This window comes from Triticum urartu, chromosome 5 (genome assembly GCF_003073215.2).
Source record: "Triticum urartu cultivar G1812 chromosome 5, Tu2.1, whole genome shotgun sequence".
Taxonomy (NCBI): domain Eukaryota; kingdom Viridiplantae; phylum Streptophyta; class Magnoliopsida; order Poales; family Poaceae; genus Triticum; species Triticum urartu.
This window is the reverse complement of record NC_053026.1, coordinates 180,894,396-180,910,719: the sequence shown is the minus strand read 5'-3', so window position 1 is coordinate 180,910,719 and position 16,324 is coordinate 180,894,396.

Genomic DNA, 16,324 nt, shown 5'->3' with positions numbered 1-16,324 from the left:
ATCAGTCACCATATTTCATCATGCATTTCAAATTCTTCATTATGATATGTTAAACGCGTGTATGAATTACAAGATATAGGGGGAGATCTCCATGATTCTATTCCTCAAAGTGTGCAATGCTTCAAAAGCAAATTCCTCACTATGCACATCTTCAGGGGGAGTTCTTTTATATCTTGCAATCAAATTCCTCAATATCAGTATTTACACTTCATATGTTTATCCCCGTTGAAAACGTAACCTATATTGTCATCAATCACCAAAAAGGGGGAGATTGTAAGTGCATCTAGTGCCCCTTAGTGATTTTGGTGTATCGAAGACTTATAGGTTAAGGGACTAATGTGTTTATGAGTGTACACAGGTCTATAAGTCTATGAGGAGTTTGATATTTACAGAGAAAGTCGACCCCTAAAAATGAAGTTCTTCGACTGAAGACTTTGAATTTCTGAAGACTTGCTGAAGACTTTGAAAGTGAAGAAATTGGTGTGACCTTGAAGACTTGGCATTCATTCGAGGAACATGAAGCGTGAAGACTTTTGTTTTCGTAGTTTCATTTTCTCTTTCTTGAGTCATAGGAAACACCGTACTATTAAAGGGGGTCGAGGAAATACTAAGAAAAAATTTCCATGTGATGCTCAACTCAAAATCCTACACCTACCAATCCCTTCGAGTGAAGCCATTGGAAATCTCATACAACCCAGTCATATTCTTCAGTGACAGAGACGAAGTTCTTTTGGTCTCTGAGGAATTTGTTCTGACTGAGGAGTTAGGAATTCGCCAGTGCGGATTGCCTACACAGTGAGGAACATGATAGCCCTGAGGAGTTTGATACTCAAATTTCCGACCGTTGCTGTGCTATGCGCCAGCTGTCCGAAAATATCTACCCACCTAACGGTCATATCATTGAAGGGCATTTATGTCTTATCATTTCGGGCTGCTCCCTAGGCTATAAATAGCTTCCCCCTACAACCACTAGTTGGTTGGCTACTCCGAGAGAAACTGACACTTGTCATTTAAGAGCATCCCATCCTCCGAGGACTTTGAGCTAAAATCATCAAGTGAGGAAAACCCAAACCCAAACACCTACAAACCCAAAGTGATTGAGCATCACTGAAGAGATTGATCATGTGTGGATCCGACGCTTGTTACCTTTGAAGACTGTGCTTCTTCCAGACGGTTAGGCGTCATGGTATAGAGCATCCAAGAGGAATTGTGGATCGCCGAGTGACCAAGTTTGTGAATGAAAGTGCGTTATATTAACTAGAGGGGGGTGAATAGTTGATTTTTATGAAATTCTTCACTGAGGAATTTGCCGGTGAGGAAATTCCTTAGCGAAGAACTACTAGCAGCGGAATAAGTACTCAAAAGTAAACACAACAAAATACAAGCCTAGTCATCATGATGAAATGAAGACAGGCACAGAGTACATGAAGCGTAATCACAGGATAACACAGGATGAAGACAAATAAACTGAAGAAATTGAACTGAGGAAATTGAGAAAGTCTTCATTCAAAGTCTTCGAACATAGATATGAACAAACATACATCACAGTTATGAGGAAATGAAAGAGTTGAGGAAATAGAACTAGTAAGCTCGGTGAAGACAATGATTTGGTAGACCAATTCCAACTGTTGTCTCAGTTGTACGTCTGGTTGGAGCGGCTGAGTATTAAAACTCGAGGACACACAGTCCCGGACACCCAGTCAAGGACACTTAGTCCAAGACACCCAGTCCTCACCGTATTCTCCTTGAACTAAGGTCACACAGACCTCGTCCAATCACTCGTGGTAAGTCTTCAGGCGACTTCCAAACCTTCAAAAACTTGGTCACCCGGCGATCCACAATTCCTCTTGGATGCTCTAGACCATGAGGCCTAACCGTCTAGAAGAAGCACAGTCTTCAAAGGTAACAAGCGTCGGATCCACTCAGGATCAATCTCTTCAGTGATGCTCAATCACTTGGGGTTTGTAGGTGTTTGGGTTTTTGGTTTTTGGTTTTTCCTCACTTGATGATTTTCACTCAAAGTCCTCGGAGGATGGGTTGCTCTCAAATGACAAGTGTCGGTTTCTTTCAGAGCAGCCAAACAGCTAGTGGTTGTAGGGGGCGGCTATTTATAGCCTAGGGAGCAGCCCAACATGATAAGACATAAATGCCCTTCAATGATATGACCATTAGGTGGATAGATATTTTGGGACAGCTGGCGCATAGCACAGCAACGGTCGGAATTTTGAGTAGCAAAATCCTCAGGGCTATCATGTTCCTCACTGCGTAGGCAATCCGCACTGGCGAATTCCTAACTCCTGAGTCAGGACAAATTCCTCAGAGACCAGAAGAACTTCGTCTCTGTCACTGAAGAAATTGACTGAACTGTATGAGATTTCCAATGGCTTCACTCGAAGGGATTGGTAGGTGTAGGATTTTGAGTTGAGCATCACATGGAAATTTTTCCTTAGTATTTCCTCGACCTCCTTTAACAGTACAGTGTTTCCTATGACTCAAGAAAGAGAAAACAAAACTCTGAAAGCGAAAGTCTTCAAGCTTCATATTCCTCGCATGAATATCAAGTCTTCACGGACACACCAATTTCTTCACTTTCAAAGTCTTCATGAAAGTCTTCAGAAATACCAAAATCTTTAGTCGAAGATATTCATTTTTAGGGGTCGACTTTTCCTGTAAATATCAAACTCCTCATAGACTTATAGACCTGTGTACACTCACACACGCATTAGTCCCTTAACCTATAAGTCTTCAATACACCAAAATCACTAAGGGGCACTAGATGCACTTACAATCTCCCCCTTTTTGGTGATTGATGACAATATAGGTTAAGTTTTCAAGGGGATAAACATATGAAGTGTAAAGACTGATATTGAGGAATTTGATTGCAAGATATAGAAGAACTCCCCCTGAAGATGTGCATAGTGAGGAATTTGCTTTTGAAGCAATGCACACTTGAAGAGTTGAATCATGGAGATCTCCCCCTATATCTTGTAATTCATACACGCATTTAACATATAATATGAAGAATTTGAAATGCATGATGAAATATGGTGCCTGATGAAATTCAGCATGCGTGCAATAATATCAATGAGGAATAAGCATGCAGAATAGTGCATCAAGAGTGTCAGAGCACAGTGCATCAAAAGTATCAGAGCACCATCGGGTTTAAGATTACAACTCGATCCAATAAAGTTTCAGAAGAACGAGAGTTGTAACTTAGCAAAAAAAATGTTGTATATGGGCGATAAAATAGACTCGCTTGAAGACTAACTCAAATTTGTCCCCCTTTGTCATCAAATGACCAAAAGGATCGAAACTGAGGACTAACGCCCCTGAAGATAATCAAGTTGATGAAGGAGCGCCAGCGTTGTTGGGGTCGTTGGTTGATGTAGGGCCTGCCGCAGTGTCATCTAAATCTTCATGTTCATCAGTGTCGCGCGATGAAGAATATGAGCTGGCCACCAGAGAAGGAACCTTGACCTTCTTGAATTTCTAAGGTGGAGGTGCAGACCAGTCAAAATCTTCATTGAGACCCATGTTCTTCAGATCTTCTTCACCATACAGATGTGACAGGATTGCCCAGGTGCGACCAAAGACTTGATGGAGGTAGTAGTGGTTTTTCTTCACTGCATTGTGTGTGGCAGTCATGTTGTGAAGAAGTGAAACAAACTGACGCTTAACCCATTTGTGATTTCGATCCACCTTCTGGTGAAGACTAAGCAGAAGTTCACGGTCTGTCATCATGCCCAGAGCAGTGGCTTGAGGAGTGGACTTGGGTGCATTGGCAGAGTCATGTGTGGCAGAGTCATCATTGGTGGAATAAGATGCAGCTTTGCGAAACTGACCATCCAATGGACGAATGCCTTCATCAATTACAGCTGGTGCCTTGCCCTTTCCATCAATTGAGGAATATGTCTGCTTAAGGACTTCAATTGGGGGCAAGTAGCTGAGATGATTCTGGAAATCAGCTTTGTAGTTGAGTGAAGGCCTTGTCCTGAGGAATCTCATGATCCAAGGTGCATAAGGCTTCAGCTCAAACGGAGACAGTGCAACATTGGCCATAGTCCTCATGAAGAAATCGTGATAGTTGACAGGAATGCCATGAACGATGTTGAATACTAGATTCTTCATGATGCCAACAATTTCCTCATCAGATGAGTCGTGGCCTTTGATAGGACTGATTGTCCTCATAAGAATACGATAGACAGTTCTGGGCACGTACAACAATTCCTTCACAAGGAATTTGGTTCTTGGTGCTTGACCTGGTTTCAAAGGCTTCATCAGCACTTGCATGTAATGATGTGTGAGCTCAGGTTCACTGTAGATGCATCGAGCTTCTTCAAGGGGAGGACTGAGTGGTAGAGCACGAAGCAATTCAGAGGCTGGTGTAGTGTAGTGAGTGTTTTCAGACATCTAGTCCAGCACCCATGAATTCACATCTTCAACATTTCCGGTGATGTGCAGCGTTGCATAGAATTGAAGAATCAGTTCTTCATTCCAATCGCAGATGTCAGAACAAAAGTTGAGCAGTCCAGCGTCATGAAGAACACTGAGGACTGGTGCGAAGCACGACAGAGATTCCATATCCACATGAGGAATATGCTCATGGTAGAAAATCTTCTCCTTGTTTAACAGCAGTGAGGAATAGAAATTGGCTTGACTAGCAGTCCAGAAACGCCTCTTCCTAATGCGAGCAGAGTCATATGGGTTCTAATCTTTGAAGAATACGTGCTCGCCGAAGAAATCATCAGCCTTGAACTTTTGCTTGCGTGAGAATGGATCCTTTGGCTTTGGCAAAGGAGTGTCAGTGAGTTGCATCACGACCTCAGGAATCTCAATCGCAGGTTCTTCAGGCTGAGGAATTTCTGGTTCTTCCTCAGTGGCAGTCTGCGTAGTTGGTTGTTCAGCAGCAACAGTTTCTTCAGTGCTAGTGGCTGGAATTTCCTCATGGACAGAGGCAATGGGATGAGTTTCTTCAGAGCCCATATGAACAGTTTGTGTGGGGGACTGAGGAATTTGCTGTAGAGGGGTGAACATTGGAGAGTTTGGATGCTGACTTTCCCAGAATTCATCACTGATTACGGGTGTGGAGCAGCCAATGTCCACATCTTCATCTTCCATTTCTTCAATGCCAGCCTCTTCAGCTGTGAACTGAGGCATAGGCGAGGAGATGATAGGTGTTGAAGGGATCGCATCCACTTTAATTTCTTCATCCAACGGTTCAGATGAAGCAGCAGAAGGAGTTTCTTCATTAGATCCGCTGGGGATCACATATTCTTCATCAAAAGGAACAAGGTCCTTTGATGGCCTTGTTGAGATGGGAACAACATCAATCGGATGTGCAAATGAACTTGTCATAGGCTTCATTTTCTTTGGAGCTGAAGAATCTGAAGCAGCTGATGCTTTCCTTTTCTTCACTGCAGCACGCTTTGCAGCCTTGGTCTTCTTCACATCTGATGCAGATGGAAGGATTTGAGTTGAAGTTGGTGCAGGAGCAGCCGAGGAATCTGGTTGATTTTCTTCAGGCACAACTGATGCAGTTGCCCTGAGTTCTTCAGTTTCTTCAGGCGCATCACTAGTGGGTGCCTGGCAATTTCTTCAATGGCTGGAATGCAGTCATCAGCCCTGGAACTCACATTTTCTTCAGCAGTCTGATTGTCATCAGCGGTGCTGGCATGTTCTTCAGTCGGCTGAGCAGATGCTTGAGCCTGAGGAATTTCCTGTTGCGTTGGGGCAGTAACATTTGAAGTGAACTGTTCAGTTATCTTTACAAATCTAACCTTGGCTCCTTGCCAATCAGCATAGTAGGCTTGGAAGTCATCGCTGAGGGTTTTGATTTCAGATTGGATTTTTACAAGTTCATCAGTTGTCATAGTGACAACGTTGTTCTTCAGATATTTCTCCTTTCTGTACTGGGCCTTCTTGATCTGCCTGGCCTGATCATATTTCCATTTCTCCTCTTGGATGAAATGAGTCAGCATGTGATTTTCACCAGGTGTCAGCTTGAAGTCAGGCATAGGAGTATTTGGGTCCTTGTGCCAGAGATCAATGTAGTCGAGGATCAGCTTGGGATCCAAAAGCAGTGGCACAGGTGTGCCTTTGGCTCTAGCGGCCCTAACTTGTCTATCTCTAATGATTTCTGCAAGTTCATCATCATGAGCTTCATCTTCTTCAGACGGGACTTGGAAAGCGACTTGCTTCTTTTGAGGACTTGGGCGTGGACCTCGTCCAGCAGTGGCCTTGGTCTTCAGCAGAGTGGGGCCAGATGAAGAATTTGGTGCAGCTGAGGAGCTTGCTGAGACACCAGAGGCAATGGAGATGCCTGCAGTCCTTTGGCACGAGGCCAGATGCGTAGGTGCTGAGGACTTTGTCGGAACAGCTGAGGACTTTGGAGGAAGTGCTGAGGATTTTGAAGGAGCCGCTTGAGGGATTGGTCGTGAGGACTTTGAAGAGTCTGGCCGTGAGGGCGCAGCTGAGGAACTTGGCCGTGAGGGCACTGTTGGTGAAGCACTTGGCTTACGAGCAGGCTTCTTAGGCATGGATTTCCTCAGCTTGAGAGAGGCCTCGGCAGAGGCAGCAGCAGCCGCAGCAGAGTCTTCATTGAATTTCCTCACTACTTCTCTGGCTTGCTTGGCCAGCTTGGCTTGGCGCTTGGCCCATTCATTAGGATAGTCCTCACCGCGCTTGAGGCTGGTGGGATCAGCAATTTGGCCAGGTGCCAATGGAGCTCTTGGGCATGGAGGATTGAGTGCGAATTTCTTCATGTACTTAGGAGTGACATATCTGTACTCCCTCCATTCTCTTGCCCATCTCCTCTCTATCTTCTGAATGCGCACTTTGCGCTCATTCTTGGTTTCCTCAGTAGGTGTGCAGTACCCAGCATATATGTCATCAGGGATTTTAAACGCTGTATTTACCTCAGGCCTCTTTCCTCCCTTCTGTGGCTTCTTACCGTCAGCCATTTTCTTCAGTTGAGGAATTTGAACAATTGAATTCTCTGAAGAAGTATGCAACTTTTCTTCGAGGAATGCTGCAAATGAGTTAAGTTGATGGGAACCTAGTGATTCAGCAGCGGACATGTGTACCTGTGAACAGAGTATAGTTGCGAGGAATTTGGAGAGGTCATATGCGTTCTCATAAGGTTTTTCAAAAAGAACAAGTTTGAGGAATTTTACCAGATGAGTCTTGAAGATTTTCACTAAGCATTCTTTGTCTTAGGTTCCAGAGTTGTATAGATCGAAGATCCACACAATTGAGGATTCTTGAAGAAAAATGATGCTTAGAGAAACGAATCAAGAACAGATGACATGTGAGGTGTTTAGTGTGTGTAGATTTGAAGAATAAAACACCTTTGAAGATTTTGTAGAGAAACTTCGAATCAAAGAGGGCAGTAAAAGTAACTTTTAATTACCCTGAAATGAAGAACACGACGAACAGTGAGGTGAAACAGTGGAGTTCGTCAGTGTAGATCTTCCACGCCCTAACTTGGCGGAGGAAGACGTCTACGGCGGCGGCGAAGGTGAAGATTTCCGCGGTCGACGCGAGTACGACGACGACGAGGTCGAGACAGTGAAGCTCTTCCTCACCGGCGACGATGGAGTAACGGTGGTGCTAGGGTTTGGGAAGCTCGAGTGGGAGAGAGAGATCGAGCGGAGTAAAGGAAGTGAGGAAGGGATGATGGGGGTATTTATAGTAGCAGTGAAAAACTATTCGCCCGAAGATTTGGGACGAACGTGCCCCTGACCCTTCTCCTTCGCACGACATGTGTCACCCACATACTGTGTAGTGGAGATTGTGTAAGATCGTGGATGAATTAAAAATTTATCGTGGGATGCGGAACGATTTGAGCGGCAAAACCGAAAATTTGGATAAGATTAGTTTTAAAGTTCCGTTCGCAATTTCTTCAGCTGACAAGGACACAGTGAAGATTTTGAACGAGTTTCAAATAGAACGCACATGAAGAATTTGTGAACAGATTGGGTTGAGTATAGCATAGAGGGGAAGGGTCCGATCACATTCACTTAGCAGAAAACCAACTTGAAGAGATAGCAATAAGTGAATGCTGTAGAGGACATATATATATATATATAGCTAATGAAGAAAAACAACGGAACTAGTGAAGACTATGCAAAGTTGAAGAATATGAATAATTTGAGGAATTTCAACTTTTGGTGGTGGCGTGACCCACCGTATAAGAATGATGATTTCAGACACCGCGTACAATTATCGTAGGGTTCTGAGAATCAAATTCTTCATTAATTTCTTCACACTAAGAGTGTTATTCTTCATTGATTGAAGTAAAATGTTTCTTCATGTGTTGCACATCTAAGTCATCAATTTTGCATAAGTGTTAGGATGAGTGTCCTTTTCATAGAACATTCGAAGATTCTAGGATATTTAGCTCACACCGCAACTTGCTAAATCTCTTCTCATCCAAGGGCTTTGTGAAGATATCTGCTAGCTATTCTTCAGTCTTCACATGCTCAATAGAAATGTCGCCCTTCAACACATGATCACGAAGAAAATGATGACGAATCTGAATGTGCTTTGTCTTCGAGTGCTAAACTGGGTTGTGAGCAATCTTGATGGCACTCTCATTGTCACAGAAGAGAGGTACATTATTCATGTTGACGCTGTAGTCCTTGAGAGTTTGCTTCATAGCAATTGGGCACAACAAGAACCAGCGGCAATGTACTCAGCTTCAGCAGTAGATAGTGATACGCAGTTCTGTTTCTTCGAGGACCAACAGACCATAGATCGTCCGAGGAAATGACATGTACCAAATGTTGACTTGCGATCCACACGATCACCAGCATAGTCAGAGTCAGAATATCCAACAAGATCAAAAGCCGAGCCCTTGGGGTACCATAATCCAAGTGTTGGTGTGTGAGCTAGATATCGAAGAATATGCTTCACAGCCTTATGGTGTGATTCCTTCGGTGTAGCTTGAAATCGGGCACACATGCAAACACTAAGCATTATATCTGGCCTAGATGCACATAAGTATAATAAGGAACCTATCATGGAGCGGTATACCTTATGATCGAAGTCAATACCATTTTCATCAGTGCACAGATGGCCATTTGTGGGCATAGGAATTTTGGCGCCTTTGCAATCTTGCATACCGAACTTCCTCAGTACATCCTTGAGGTATTTCTCCTGAGATATTAATATGCCATTATGTTGTTGACGAATTTGAAGACCTAAGAAAAATTTCAACTCTCCCATACTAGACATTTGGTATTCTTCACTCATCATATAGGCAAATTCATCACTATAACGTTGGTCAGTATAGCCAAAGATAATATCATCAACATATACTTGGCACACAAACAATTCACCATCATAAGATTTAGTGAAAAGAGTAGGGTCGAGTGAACCGGGTTTGAAGCCTTTCTTCATGAAGAGTTCCTTCAAAGTATCATACCAAGCCCGTGGGGCTGCTTGAGGCCATAGAGGGCCTTGTTGAGTCTGAAGACTTTGTCAGGATTCTTTGGATCTTCAAAACCTGGGGGTTGAGCAACATATACTTCTTCCTCAAGCTTACCATTGAGGAATGCACTTTTCACATCCATTTGATATAGAGTGATATCATGATGGTTAGCATAAGCAAGTAATATGCGAATAGCCTCAAGTCTAGCAACAGGTGCAAAAGTTTCATCGAAATCACTTCCTTCAACCTGTGTGTAGCCTTGAGCTACCAGCCGTGCCTTATTCCTCACAACAAGGCCATTTTCATCTTGCTTGTTGCGGTAGATCCACTTTGTGCCGATGATATTGTGCTTGCGAGGATCTGGACGTTTGACCAGTTCCCAGACATTGTTGAGCTCGAACTGATGTAATGTAGGATCTAGAAGTAGATGTGTCTAGAGGGGGGGTGATTAGACACTTAGTGCTAAAGTTGCAATTTTTAATCTCTTTCGGTTTAAGTGGAGTTTAGGCACAAATTCAACATGCACAATACATATCAAGCAAGCATGCAAAGAGTATATGAGCAGCGGAATATAAAGCATGCAACTTGCAAGAATGTAAAGGGAAGGGTTTGGAGATTTCAAACGCAATTGGAGACACGGATGTTTTTCCCGTGGTTCGGATAGGTGGTGCTATCCTACATCCACGTTGATGGAGACTTCAACCCACGAAGGGTAACGGTTGCGCGAGTCCACACAGGGCTCCACCCAAGGGCAACGGTTGCGCGAGTCCACGAAGGGCTCCACCCACGAAGGGTCCACGAAGAAGCAACCACCCACAAAGGGTCCACGAAGTAGCAACCTTGTCTATTCCACCATGGCCATCGCCCACGAAGGACTTGCCTCACTAGCGGTAGATCTTCACGAAGTAGGCGATCTCCTTGCCCTTACAAACTCCTTGGTTCAACTCCACAATCTTGTCGGAGGCTCCCAAGTGACACCTAGCCAATCTAGGAGACACCACTCTCCAAGAAGTAACAAATGGTGTGTAGGTAATGAACTCCTTGCTCTTGTGCTTCAAATGATAGTCTCCCCAACACTCAACTCTCTCTCATAGGATTTGGATTTGGTGGAAAGAAGATTTGAGTGGAAAGCAACTTGGGAAGGCTAGAGATCAAGATTCATATGGTAGGAATGGAATGTCTTGATCTCAACACATGAGTAGGTGGTTCTCTCTCAGAACAAATGAGTTGGAATGATGTGTGTGTTCTGATGGCTCTCTCATTTAATGAGAAAGAGGTGGAGGGGTATATATAGCCTCCACACAAAATCCAACCGTTACACAGTTTTCCAATCTCGGTGGGACCGAATCAATAAACTCGGTCGGACCGAAAATGTAAACCTAGTGACCGTTAGGAATTTCGGTGGGACCGACTGGATCAACTCGGTGGGACCGATATGGTTAGGGTTTGGGCATAACGTAATCTCGGTGAGACCGATTACACAAACTCGGGGAGACCGAGTTTGGTAATTTGCTAACCCGAGAGTTGGTCAGGTAAACTCGGTGGGACCGATTTGCTCTTTCGGTGGGACCGAGTGGAACTCGGTGAGACCGAAAAGTTACAAAGGGGAAACACTGAGTTTACATTGCAATCTCGGTGGGACCGATTGCATATCTCGGTGGGACCGGGAATATTGCAATAGGTAACAGAGAGTTTGCAATCCCATCTCGGTGAGACCGAGATCCTTATCGGTAGAACCAAATTGCTAGGGTTTGGTAGTGGCTAATGACAAGTGAAACTCGGTGGCGCCGGATAGGAAAAATCGGTAGGACCGAGTTTGGCTTAGGGTTTAGGTCATTAGAGGATATGGGAAAGTAGTTGAGGGTTTTTGGAGCATATCATTAAGCACATGAAGCAAGAGGCTCATTAAGCAACACCTCATCCCTCCTTAATAGTATTGGCTTTTCCTATGGACTCAATGTGATCTTGGATCACTAAAATATAAAATGAAGAGTCTTGAGCTTTTGAGCTTGAGCCAATCCTTTGTCCTTAGCATTTTGAGGGTTCCACTTTCACATCCATGCCATGCCACTCCATTGTTGAACTTATCTGAAACATGCTAGATAGAAGTGTTAGTCCAACAAGAGATATGTTGTCATCAATTATCAAAACCACCTAGGGAGCACTTGTGCTTTCAATCCCCCTTTTTGGTAATTGATGGCAACATACATCAAAGCTTTAGATAAAGATATAAAGAACAGCAGGTAAAGCTTTGGAAGAACATGTAACAAGCATAGGCTCCCCCTACATGTATGCACTCATGTAAATATGAAATATAGAGGCATGTGAGAGCATAATCATGACAGAGTAGGCAATGTGTTACATGTATCTTGTCCATATGCATCAGAGTAAAAGATTATCAAGGAAAATACCTTCATGCTCATGAGTCCTTCTTGCAAACAGTATGTACATAAGCAAGAATTCCTCATACTCATGATTTTGATGCATATACTTACCTTGTGGTCTTGAGTTGGCTTAGGATGGAATAAACCTGCAAACAAGGTTAGATAACACAGATACGTCCACTAGCCAGGGCAAAAGAAAGAAACCACAAGAATGCCAAGACTGGGATGACATGTAGAGAGTAATAACATTGGATTCAACATGTCCCCAAGAATAAAGATATGCAATGAATTTGGTTGATTTCTTTTCCCTTAGGTGTCTTGCTCCCCCTGAATCTTACATGGGATATTGGGAGAAGATAGGAAACAGAAAATCAGAGCTGAATAGAACTTAATTCAAATGAGTTCATATGAACATGTCTTTCCCCCAAAAAGACATATGGCATCTCTCCTCTTGAACGTCAAGCATCTGGGATCCTTGAGTATTTTTCTCTCCCTGGAGATCTCTCTCTCCCCCTTAACAACATCTGGGATCCTTGAGACTTTCTCTCCCCCTTAATACTTTTTCTCTCTTGGTGTGATCTATCTTTCCTACAAGCTTTGATGTGATCTCTCTCTCCCCCTTTGACATCAATTTCCAAGAAGGTTTTTCCTGGAATCCGTCGAATAGGTTTGGTCCTTGAGATTCAGCACAAAGCAGAGGATAAAATTGTGATGCTTGTGGAGGACAAGATTCATTGAGTGGAGCTGGATCAGAAGAAATGTAGAACAAGTGGCAAAATAATTTTCTGATAACAAAGTCGGTGGCACCGAGTGGCACATTTCGGTGGCACCGAAAAGATTCGGTTGGACCGAAATTTGCAAGTCGGTGAGTTTACACAGAGAAAAACACTTGTCACCTCAGCTCACTAGTCAAGTAAGATCTCACAAAGATTTGCAATGAATTAGCTGAAGGATTTGCAAGAAATTTGATGCAGAAATATGCAGAACAAAAACAAACAGGAAAAAGTGGAAGTTTCTAGATGAAGTTTTTTTTGTTTGAGAGAGAAGGAAACAAATATGCAAGGAACAAATGCAATAACTCAGAAAAGGACACAAGAGAACTTCATCTAGAATTGGGCGGTGACATAGTCACCTATGTTAGAGTAATTGACTTAGGAGTCAAGTGAGGACACTTGATCATAGGTCATACTCATCGTTTAAGCTCAAAATGGGGTTACCATTTTTCGGTTAAGCATCTTGATGTATTCATGTCTTGTTGAGTTGCTTTGACTCATGTCTTGGAGTAAAGCTTCTCTAAGATGGAATGACATACCTTGGGTGGTGATGTGGTTCTTGCTCATGTAGTTGAACTTGTGTGGATGCTCAAGGTTGATGTAGTTCATCAAGAGTTGGGAGCACCACTTGGAGTTTGAGTTCATCTACCTACATGGGTTAGTTCTTGCAAGGAAGAGCACTTGTGTATCCAAAAATGACAATCATGAAGCTTAACATAGAATTTGTCAAAGGATATGTTTGAATGGTTTTGTGCTTCCTTGTCTTCAACCACTATTGTGTAGAGTCTTGGTGATGTAGAGATTGCTCAAGATATGAGTGAGTCGCAATCTCATGGAGTTAGATTCAACCAAGCACCTACATGGGTTAGACAACATGCAAGGTGCAAATATATCCAAGACATAAGATAGTCATCATAAGAGATACATCATGGATTAGTCATAAGCTCATGTCTTGCATGTGTCCAATGGAGTCTCTACTCCAAGTTCGAGGCATCAATGATGTTCAATTCTCCTCTCAACCTGCAAAACACTTTCTCATCAAGCGGTTTAGTGAATATATCCGCTAATTGCTTATCGGTGCGAACATGCTTAAGATTGATGTCACCCTTAGCAACATGATCTCGAATGAAATGATGACGAACTTCAATATGCTTAGTTCGAGAATGTTGTACAGGATTATGACCAATTTTGATAGCACTTTCATTGTCACAAAGCAGTGGAACATGTCTCACATAAATCCCATAATCTTTAAGAGTTTGGGTCATCCAAAGTAATTGAGCACAACATGAACCAGCGGCAATGTATTCCGCTTCGGCGGTGGATAAGGATACCGAGTTTTGTTTCTTGGAAGACCAAGACACAAGAGATCTACCAAGAAATTGACAAGTACCCGAAGTGGACTTTCTATCAACCTTGTCTCCGGCATAATCTGAGTCGGAATAGCCAACAAGATCAAAAGAAGACCTCTTAGGATACCAAATGCCAAAATTTGGTGTATGGATTAAATATCTCACTATCCTTTTCACAGCCTTAAGATGACAATCTTTAGGAGCAGCTTGATATCGTGCACACATGCACACACTTAGCATAATATCGGGACGTGAAGCACATAGGTATAACAATGAACCAATCATAGAGCGATAAACCTTTTGATCAACAGGTTCACCATCTTTGGTCAAATCATTATGTCCACTAGTGGGCATGGGTGTAGACATACCTTTGCATTCTTGCATATTGAACTTCTTGAATAAGTCCTTGGTGTACTTTGTTTGAGAGACAAATGTACCTTCCTTAGTTTGCTTGATTTGCAATCCTAGAAAGAATTTGAGTTCACTCATCATAGACATCTCAAACTTCTCTGACATTAGCTTTCCAAACTTTTCACTAAAGAGAGGGTTAGTTGAACCAAATATGGTATCATCAACATAAATTTGGCAAACAAATAGTTCTCCATTAACCCTTTTAGTAAAAAGAGTAGAATCAATTTTACCAATTTCAAAACCACTAGTAGTAAGGAACTTGGTCAAGCATTTATACCATGCTCTAGGAGCTTGTTTAAGACCATACAGAGCTTTGTGAAGTTTGTAAACATGATTTGGTTTCTTAGGATTGACAAAGCCGGGAGGTTGTTTGACATAAACTTCCTCCTCTATTTCTCCATTTAGAAAAGCACTTTTAATGTCCATTTGGTACAAGGTGATATTATGGTGATTAGCATAGGCAAGTAAGATGCGAATGGACTCAAGTCTAGCAACGGGAGCATACGTCTCACCATAGTCCATACCTTCGACTTGTGTGTATCCTTGGGCGACGAGACGTGCTTTGTTGTGGACCACTTGTCCATCTTCATCTTGCTTGTTGCGAAACACCCATTTCGTACCAATGATGTTGTGGTTGTTGTCGGGCTTCTCAACTAATGTCCAAACTTGGTTTCTCTCAAAGTTGTGTAGCTCTTCATGCATAGCGTTTATCCAATCCGGATCTTCCAATGCTTCTTCAACCTTCATTGGTTCAATGCTAGAGATGAATGAATAGTTTTCACAAAAGTTAGCTAAACGAGTTTTTGAGCGAGTGATTCTCCCGGTTTGTATATCATTGAGGATTTGCTCGACGGGATGATCTTTGGCAATTCTTGCTCGAACTCGTGAGAGCTTTTGTTTGGGTCTTTGTTGAGCATCTTCTTCATCTTGTTCTTCTTCTTGGCCTTCTTCATTGTTGACGTCGTCGTTCTCTTGTCGTGGTGGAGAAGGAGGTTGTTGATGTTCATCTTGACGTACTTCCTCGTTTTCTTCATCTTGGTGTGGCCCACTTGTGGATGCTTCCATGTCGATTCTTGGTTCACCTTGTCGTGAAGTAGAAGCTTCCACTTGGACGGATGAAGTACTCTCCTTTACCTCCGTTGGACGAATTTTGCCAATGGACAAGTCTTGAATTGCTTCTGAAGGGTCTTTGTCTCCTACATCAATTGGCAATTGCTCTACTTGCGAGCCATTAGATTCATCAAACTTCACATCTACCGTCTCTTCAACCTTTCGGGTGAAATTGTTGTAGACATGGTAAGTGCGAGAGTTTGAGCCATAACCAAGTAGAAAACCTTCATGAGATTTAGGAGCAAACTTTGAACGACGATGCTTATCAAGAATGTAGCACTTTGAGCCGAATACTCGAAAGTATCCAACTTGAGGCTTGTTACCGGTGAGGAGCTCGTATGCCGTCTTGCCGAGTAGCTTGTGAAGATATAAGCGATTTGTTGCGTGACAAGCTGTCTCAACCGCTTCTGCCCAAAAGTGCTTTGGCGTCTTGTATTCATCAAGCATTGTCCTTGCCATTTCGATGAGCGTCCGGTTCTTCCTCTCAACAACTCCATTTTGTTGAGGTGTGTATGTAGCCGAGAACTCGTGTGAAATCCCTTCTTCGTCAAGAAAGGTGTCCACATTTGCGTTCTTGAACTCAGTTCCGTTGTCACTCCGAACCTTCTTGATCTTCACATCAAACTGATTTTGAGCTTTCCTGGCGAAGTTTCTGAAGATCTTCTGGACCTGCGATTTGTCATTGAGGAAAAACACCCACGTAAATCTTGAAAAATCATCAACTATAACTAGACCAAAGGAATTTCCACCGAGACTCTTGTAGGCATTGGGACCAAAAAGATCCATGTGAAGCAGCTCGAGTGGCCTCCTTGTGGTCATGATGTTCTTCACAAGATGTCTTCCTCCAACCTGTTTACCTGCTTGACA